At 42.8% G+C, this 9,548-nt stretch overlaps 1 protein-coding gene across 1 annotated transcript in view; it reads right to left on the bottom strand.

Annotated features, from left to right (window-relative positions):
• The window catches only part of Itgb6 (integrin subunit beta 6), a 120,381-nt gene extending 119,312 nt beyond the window's left edge, over positions 1-1,069 (bottom strand). The window contains exon 1 of the mRNA XM_034493539.2: positions 844-1,069. The gene's annotated coding sequence lies outside the window, so the exon portion shown is untranslated. The remainder of the gene's footprint in view (positions 1-843) is intronic.
• Between the last annotated feature and the right edge of the window lie 8,479 nt (positions 1,070-9,548).

The following is a 9,548-nucleotide window of genomic DNA, read 5'->3' on the forward strand; positions in this document are numbered from 1 at the left end:
GAGAGTCCTTAATTTTAGGGGATACATTATTTAGATGAATAACCTTTCACAGATATTGAATTTTTTAAAAATGCAGTATTGGTTTTACTTAGAGTTCTCACAGTGAATGGCAATGACAATCGGCTTTCCACTCACAGAAATAAAACGTGCTCTGTAGTAGCCAGGAGTGGCAATCCTTCTACTTCCACTTCTCCCATGATTTTCATGTATTAGCTGGACATTAAAACACCACTGTATAACCTGGAGACACTGAAGTTAACTGGTCCTGCCTAACTGGCATGTCATTGCCGACATGTATACACACACACACACACACATATTTAAATTCTCAGTTGATCAGTCATTTGTGCCTTTTGGAAATGCTAGAAAGAACCAATGAAATCTAGTCTCATCATCCATTTTTTTTTTTAAATCACAATTACAACGGGAAGCAAGCATCCTAAAATATTCTTTAAAAAGACCAACCAATTAATGATTAAAGCATGCTACCAAACATATTACCAAACATCAAATGAATATAAATATATGAATTACTGTCCTTTGACTATTACAAATTTTTTGAAGCAACCATTTCAAGCACGTGTGGGTCTAAGTGTAGGAAGAGACACAATAAAGCACACTGAGCTAATAAAGGGTCTGCTCTTTTACAAACCCTGGGGTCACACTCATGGGCTCCTAAGTGCTGAGAAAGTCAAAATGACATTAGGAATCCCCAAAGCAGAGTTGGTCTGTAATGATCCGTGGCCAGACAGGAAACACTCAGCTCTAATACTGGGGGGGCAGGGGGGGCAGGGGGCAAGGAGGTTGCATTTGTTAGCCATGCAGAAAACTTGGTCCACTTACCTTGCACGGGAGACCCTCTAATCTCAGAAAGTGCTGACATGCGTTACTGTACCCGTGAGCAAAGACTTTGGCAGAAGGGCCATTGATCCTTGTGGTAGTGAATAGACTTAAAACATTCTGTTTTCACCATCCCTGAAAAAGCACATTCATGGGACTATTTCTTCCACCGGCATAATGAGACATTTCATAAAGGCATGTGGGTGTACACCGCTAGGCAGAGATACTACTGGTGAGTGACAGGGCGCCTGGCTGATTTACACAAACCCCCCAGTGCGCGTATGAGAATAGGTTAGGTTTAGATTGACGAGCAAATGTGTAGCCAGACTTCTGGCTGACAAATGGCAGAGCTATGCCAGCGCATTCGCTCCTCTGGAGGGAGACCAGAAGTGAAACAGGATCAAATTCACCCTTAAAGGACATCCAAACCTAGCTGATGGCTGGGTTGGTAAAACATATATAGACATGAACTCCCCCAAAATAGAATGGTGAGAGTTCATAGTTGAGCACATACCCAGGCCAGTGACAATGCCTGCGGAGAATCCCTGGCCCCTGGGTGTATTTATATTGACATTCCTTCAGAAGGACCCTGCTGTTTTCAAGATAAATCTATTTTATTGGCAGCTTAGATTTAAGCTCACTACTCTCTAAAAATGTCCTGTTTGGGTAAACCAGAGACCGAAAATAACAACTGATGAGACTAGTGTTCAAAATGGTGCCAAGCAGTAACTGGGCCAGATTGGATTAGGTTTATTTTGGCGAGGCACAGCTGAGAACAGAAATGTCCAAACAGCGTTTGTCAAGAAGAGTGAATTATTATGACCGTTCTTTCTAGGCTAAAGTTGAAAGTTCAGGTCTCTAAGAAAGTGGTGTGGCATGCCAAGAACTTCCCCCAGCACTCGATGTGCCTTGGTCCATTTATTTTCCATCCTAAAGTCGTGGGATAGAGCATATAGTCCTTGCTTTATAGATGAACCCGCTGTTCAGAGGACTTAGTTGAGCTGGCCAGAGCTACACAGCCCCTGAGATTTAGGATTTAAAATTTCTGGCTCCAAAGTCCTCTGAGTCATGCTACATTGCTGTTTGAACATGTAGTGGGCATGTTGATATGGTTTAGCAGCGTGCAACCTCTGTAGGGTTTGAGGAATGTTGGAGCAAGTACAGAGAAAGCTGAGAGACCTGGATTTGAATCCAGACTTCACTGGCTGTGGGATTTTAGAAAAACTCCTAGCATCTGAGCTTATTCATCAGAAGTGTGTGTGCCGGGTAGGGTCTAAGTGCGAGGAGACTTCCTAACCACCTTTCATCTCTCCTGAGTCTGGGAGCCTTAATGGGTTTTTAATTTCCTGTCACAGAAGCACATATTTGGCCTTTTAAATAAACTCAGGTATGAGAAAACACTTCCAGTTGAAATTCAAAACCTGATTCCAGTTTTGCCGCAGGAGCGTTACTCTTGTCTGTCTGGCTCCTTTCCTGGGAAATATGCCCTGACCTAGAGGACCTTCCTTTGCCTAGGTGAAAGACTCCACCTCACAGAGCATGAGGTTCCACATGTGAGCCATAGGATGTTCTGAAATAGGAAAAAAAATTATCTGTGGAGGTTAATCTTTCTTGTCATCTTGACTGGATTTGGAATTACCCAGGAGAGACACCTCTGGACATGTACGTTTGGGTATTTCCAGAGAGGTTTAACTGAGGAGGGAAAACATTCTGAATGTAGGAAGTACCGTTCCATGTTCTGGAGTCCTGGGCTGACAACAGAGACAACACATGAACATCAGCATCCGTCCAGTCCTCCTTCCCCAATTGTTCATGGAATATGACCAGATACCTCCACTCTTGCTGGCTTTCATATGAAGGTACTGCTACTTCCAAGGGGGTTAAAAGGCCACATGTGCACACCGTCCTGCTCATTTGTGGGTTTCATTCCACTTTTATTAATTAATAAATGCTCTTTATTTGTTGCAGCCTCCTTTTTGTCTAGACTTCAATGCCCCATGAGGATGGGATGGGCTTTCTCTGAATATGGCCATCTTCTCTGAGTGTACCAACTTCATCCCTCATCGTTCCTGCATCCCCCGCATCCCCGCCCTCAGCCCAGTTGATGGAAACATACACTGGCTCTCCTACCAGGACACAGGTCACTCGCTGCTCAACATTCTTGAGGCTTAAGTGACAGGGATTGTGCTGTTTGAGGGGTGCAGTGACTGAATGCTCCTTTGATGATGCGCCTCATGACACTCATGGGCTAAATCCAAGCATTTGTTGTTTGAACAGATGCCAACTGCACTAGCCTGGATATCTATGCACTTAGAGATAGCTGGATGCAAAAATAAGATCAAAACACCCAGGAACGGGTCTCCATACTGGTTTTTTTTTTTTTTTTTTTTTTTTTTTTTTTTTTTTTTTTTTTCCTTTCAGGGAAAGGTGAGGTAGAGTTTTGATTAATTAGAAAGTTATTTAAGAAACATATTTCTTAAGCTAAGGTATGATACTTCAAAAATCCAATACTTCATAGAATCCTATGCAAAGTATCTTATAACATTTACAACTGAAACACTGAAAAAAATTTTTTTATTTCTTTCCAGTATTTTTAATAGTTTTGTTGTTACAAAATGGGACCTACATCTAAAATTACAAGAATTTAACTTAAGTATCATTCTGCTAGAAATATGTAGCAGGGAGCTTAAACACTCATTTTTTTTTTTAAAAAAAGATTTATTTATTTCTATTTATGAGTCCACTATAGCTCTCTTCAGACACACCAGAAGAGGGCATCAGATCCCATCACAGATGGTTGTGAGTCACCGTGTGGTTGCTGGGAATTGAACTCAGGACCTTGTCTGTGCTCTTAACCACTGAGACATCTTTCTAGTCCTAAACACTCACTTTCTAAAAGTCTCTATATAAAGTTTACTATACTTATTTTCTACTTTATTTTTTTTTTTAAATTTCCTATAGGAAACTTTTATATGTTGGATCAAAAGAGACACAATCAGTGCCCATTGTTATCAATATTCATTGGGAGTTTGCTTTCCTAAGGAGTTGCTTCATAGTGTCCTCCAATCATTGTTGGATACATTTGTTTATACTACCTCCATTTTTATTACTAGGAACAAGTGTGTTTGTATGAGTGTGTATGTGTCTGTGTGTGTGTGTGTGTGTATGTGTGTATGCTGTGTGCATGTACACATACACACACACACACACACACTTTTTTTTAAACTGATGAAAGAAAATTCTTTTGAGAAATCTCCTCCCACATCCAATATCTGCTCTCTACGGAGGGCACATAATAACCTTAAGAATCTGAACATGTTTTAAATTAGAAGGACAGGTTGAACATCCATCCTTTTTGAATTCTTAATACTATATGATGGCAAAGCCAATAGTTTATAGATGGCTAGCTACCACATTGCCCAAGTCCATATAGCTATTGTCAGAAAGGAACTTGGTCTTACTTCTTTTGAACCCAGACTTGTTGTGTTCTACCAAACCACACCAGCGATTAAGTAACAGCATGGGGCCAGTCTAAGGAGCCTTTCAAGACAACCTCAGAGAGGTGGAGGTGTGAATGGAGTAAGGATGGAAGAGACAGGTTGCTCTAGAGATGAAAAATGACCAAATGGAATTGTTTTCTTGAAAACCAAACACTACCCAAAAGAGTAAACAGTTTTGATTATTTTATTCATACCTTTTCATCCTTCTATATTCTTCTATATGCACTTTTAAAAGGTTGGGTTTTTGTTTTTTGTTTTGTTTTTAGGTATGTTATTTAATAGTGCCTAAGAGTGTGAGTGTTTTAGGTAAACTCAGATACACATGAGTAAGTCCCGTTGGAAGTTGTTCATGCATATCGGAAAGCAGACTACGGCCTTTTGACTTTAGCTTACTAAACACAAGGAAATTCATCCTTAAAATTCCACTCTCAGCTCTTCAGCCAAGATGGAAACGGGCCCCAGCCATAAAACATGACAGACATGCCTCAAGTCCCAGGAACCTGTTGGAATTGTCAAGTGTGTGATTCAAGTCACAAGAAATCAAGACTTCACCTTTATCTCTTAAAAAAACGAGAGCTGGACAAAAGTGTGTGTGTGTAGCAGGATAACTTCCTGCTACTGCTACATTTGCAATAAAGCTTGGTGATTGGGCTGTATAAAAGGTAGGCAGAGTAAGGAGTTGGGAGGGGAGAAGGAGAGGAAGGGGAGGAGAAAGAAGGAGGAAGACGGATGGTTTGAAGTTGAGGACCACTCTGCCCCACATTGGGGGTCAAAGTACTGTCCGGCTTTGTGGGCCAAAATGTCCCGGACCACTCTGCGGGTCAGGAGAGAGAGAAAGAGAGAGAGAGAGAGCGAGAGAGAGCCAGAGAGACAGAGAGAGAGAGAGAGAGAGAGAATAAAGGGAAAGAGATGCGAAGAATAGAGACAAGACAGAGGTTTTGAGCAAGTCTCAAGTCTCATTTATTGAAGGGAAATCTGGGGTATTTATACGCTTTTGCCATGTGTCTTGTAAGCTCATGGATACCACGTGCCTTGCAGGTGTGGATATGACGTAAGCCTTACAGGCGTGGATAGCAGTGCACCACATGCCTTGCAGGCATGGATACCACGTTTGCCTTGCAGCTGGGGGCAGTAAACAACAAAACAAAATATGTGGGATATCAGAGTGTGCTTCAGCTGTTGTAGGCTGTTGAAAAATAAGTCTCATGTCAGGGTATATGGCTCGAGATGGCTGCAAAGCTGATAGCCGCTTTCTGCTATGAGTCGGCTGCCAACAGTTTGAGAGCAGTCCTGGGTAGCAACTTATATCTAAGGTTAGATATTGGGTAACTATTCTAATTATGTGGGCCTCTTGTTAATTGAGCATTTCCAAATATATAAATCCATTGGATAATCTTTAAGCATTGAGAGTCTTCATTCTACTGGGTACCACAAGGATGAGGGGTATTGTCTGGGGTTCAGCCGAGCATTGTGGACAGTGTGGTAGATTGGCAGAGCCAGCGCCACACAACAAGGAGCAACATGGTGGCTGCCCATGAACAAGAGGGACCAGGCTCTGTATTCTAAATATCACCTGTTACAGGAATGTGTCACCCTTAAGGGTGAGGAGGCAGACAGACTTTGCCAAAGGCTGAGGCAAAACATGGAAGAGAGGATACCTCCTGGGGGATGTCAAATGTTCTCTGTGCACTTTGAAGATCATCTTGGGAGAACAATTCGGCTGCTCCCTTATTCGCTGGCATGAAAAGGGGTAAACCCATTTTGGAATCCACAGTCCTGAAAAAGGCAAGAGCTGCTCACACTCCTCCTCACAGTGTGGCTGTGGTACAGAGGACACAGCACTTGTGTTTACCCAGAGACTTTTAGTGCCTTGATGGTCTTCTGTGAGCCAACCAGGAGATTCAAAAGCAAGATTTATCCAACGCCCCGATGGATAGTCAAAGAAGCAAAACAAATGGCCAAGTGGTAACAACTGACAGGCATTTAATTTACAAAGATATGGTTCAGCATGTGGGTAGCAGGAAGTGCCTTGCTGACATCATCAGTTTCTTCTTGCTCCTTGTAGAGGAGGCTAGTTTCCTTATTCAAGGGTTCTGTCATCTGGAGGCTTGTACAGGAATATGAAATTACTTTGGTACAACTTCAGCATGGCAAAGATGGTGGTTTAGACTTGCCCTGCCTTCGAGGGGAATAGAGATAGCAGGATACCTTCGTGGAGATGCCACATCTCTACGAGTCCTTCCATTTGTAATCAGTGGGAAATCTTGAAAAACTGCAGCAACTGGGAAACAGCTTCCACTTTCAAATAATAATAATAATTATTATTGATAATGAGATCTCGGCTCCATGAATGTATTTTTATAGCCATTTGCTTGAAAATCCAGGCAATAAGTAAGTATACAGCTCACAGCTCTGCCTGAGGCTGAGCTCTTGTTTTGCTGGAGGTATCAGAGAAAGGGCACGCTGAGGGATCCCAGCTCCAGGCCTTTCCCCTGTCTAGTCTGCGTGGCTCTTCTCTGCTTGGAATGTTTCCTGTCAACTCCAAGCACTGCATGCTGTGATAACATTCTTTTCCAAGGTTCCTGCCCAATATGACACTCAGGAATGCCTTTGAGATGCAAGCTGAGTTGGACAAGATCACTGTCACACCCAGCCTGGCCTGGCCAGCATGAAGAAATGGGGAGGGACTGGCCGTCATTTTGACCCCTGTTGTTTTTGGAAGGCTTTTTTTTTTTTTTTTTTGTACCGGTGGGTGGTCCCTTAGTTCTACTACATCCAAATATTTCTAAAATGCTCTGAGAGGTGGCAGTCAACCAAATGTACACACTCCTGACTCTGGCAAGGCTCTTTGCCCTCACATTCCATTTTTTTATTTTCTCTGAAGTCAAACTGAATATAGAATAATTTGTGAAGACCTAAAACTTGGATGTCCATAGACATTTTTCCCTCCTTCCCTCCTTCCCTCCTTCCCTCCTTCCCTCCTTCCCTCCTTCCCTCCTTCCCTCCTTCCCTCCTTCCCTCCTTCCCTCCTTCCCTCCTTCCCTCCTTCCCTCCTTCCCTCCTTCCCTCCCTCCCTCCCTCCCTCCCTCCCTCCCTCCCTCCCTCCTTCCTTCCTTCCTTCCTTCCTTCCTTCCTTCCTTCCTTCCTTCCTTTCTTTCTTCCTTTTCTGCAAACCCTGTGGTTTCTAAGTTTTAATAGCCCATCAGAGTCAGCTGAAGATTTTAAGCAGGTATTTTCAACACATATTTGTAAGTCATATGTGTAGGCCACTAAATCACTACTTTGTGATAATTAAACAGAACAATTTAAAAAATGGAACACGAAATAACATTGTTCCATATTTTCCCCATTCTCGCCTCTACTGTCTTATTAAGGTCATATGCCTACTTTATATTGGTATGGACTGAATTTACTATGTGTCACTTGATGAGAGTGGCTTAGCATTTTGTGATCTAAGTCACCTGTGGGTTAAGTTCTGTTTTTATACCTGGGTTCTGTGCCTGTTCTAGCTAGCAGCTGTCCTACCGAGAAAACACAGGAGAGGCACTAAGTCATAATTGCTATGCTACCGAGAAAACACAGGGGGGCGCCATCTGCACTGAGTCACCCTTTGCTTCCTCCTGGTCTCATCTACCAGCTGTACAGATAGGTTCCATTGAAAGTCCCCAATAAATTTCCATCTTCCTCAGTGTCAACCAAATGCTGTTATAATCTAAAGAAAAACTGCTGCCCATGGGCCAAACTCACAAGATGAATCAGGAAGAAAAGTCAAGTTAATGCACCATTTTCTCCCCACATATAAGTAAAGATAGAAAGGTGATTACAGGCCCCATGGAAGGCCTCTGACATTAGACATTTCAGACGTTTTCCTCCCACTTCCTCCTCATCTCACATTTCATCCAGAGCCACTCCCCTTTCCGTATCTCAAAAACAGGCACTGAGCATTCCTGGTGCACACCTTTAATCTCAGCACACAAGAGGCCAGCCTGGTCTATAAAGTGAGTTCCAGGACAGCCAGGGCTACATAGCAAAACCCTGTGTTGGAAACAACAACAGAGAAAACAAATAGGCTTCTGAGGGAGAAAAATAAAATAAAAAGGGAAATAGCTAGCATTTTGGAGTTGAATAAGACAAACAGAAGGAAGAGGGTCCTAGAGAAGCCACAAGAATCAGAGACCCACTTGTGTGCACACTCAGGAATCCCTTAAAAACACTAAACTGGAAGACATAATATATCCACAGAAGACCTGACACGGACCGGGGCAGGCTCTGTGCTGCATGCTACTTCAGTCCCCGTGAGTTCGCTCAGGCTGATTTAGAGAGCTTTGTTTTCTGGCTCTTACACTCCACAGCCCTCACCCCCTCCACAGGGTTCCCTGGGCCCCTAGGGGAGGAATTTGATAGAGAAATCTCATTTAGGGCCCAGTGTTCCTAAAGTGTTTTTCTCTTTACATAATGTCGAGCTGTGGGTGTCTGTATTGATTCCCATCAACTGTAGGAAAAAACATCTCTGATGGTGGCTGAAGAAGACCCTGATCTGTGAGTATGGAAGAATGCCGTTAGGTGTCATCTCATTGCTGTATGTTTTTATTTTTGTTTTTTCAGACAAGTAGAATTTGGTTTTACCCCAGGTCTCTGAGCTAGCTAGTCTCAGGTTATTGGTCACCCAAGCAGCGTAGCATGGAGTGGGTCTTAAGTCCATTCAGATCCTGGTTGGTTAATTCACACAAGCTTCGTTTCACCATTGCCCTGGTGTGTCTTGCAGCTGGAACAATATTGTCAACCAAAGGATTTGTGCTTGACTTGGTTTTTGAATTTCCCTTTTAGTGTTTACATTTTTCTTTTGATAGCATGCAGGGGACCTTCCTGTTTCAGACACTAGAATGTAAGGCTCTATGAAGGCACCAGAACATGGACATCTCCATGTTCAGTGAGTTGTGTGGGTGTTGTCTTTAGCAATGAGAACTTGCCATCATTTTGTGGAGGGCAACCTATGGTCTTCACAACAGTCTGGGTTCTTTGAGGCTTCTCATGGGAAAAGCCTCATTGTAAATTGGGTAAAGCCTCATTGTAAATGAACTACAGTTTCTTTATCTATTGTCTGCTGTGGAACATCTAGGTGGTTTCTAGTAATCTGGTTATCATGGGTAGAACCATGAACATGGTTGAGCAAGTGTCTCTGTGGGAGGATGAAGCATCCTTTGGGTA

This window comes from Arvicanthis niloticus, chromosome 2 (assembly GCF_011762505.2).
Source record: "Arvicanthis niloticus isolate mArvNil1 chromosome 2, mArvNil1.pat.X, whole genome shotgun sequence".
Taxonomy (NCBI): Eukaryota; Metazoa; Chordata; class Mammalia; order Rodentia; family Muridae; genus Arvicanthis; species Arvicanthis niloticus.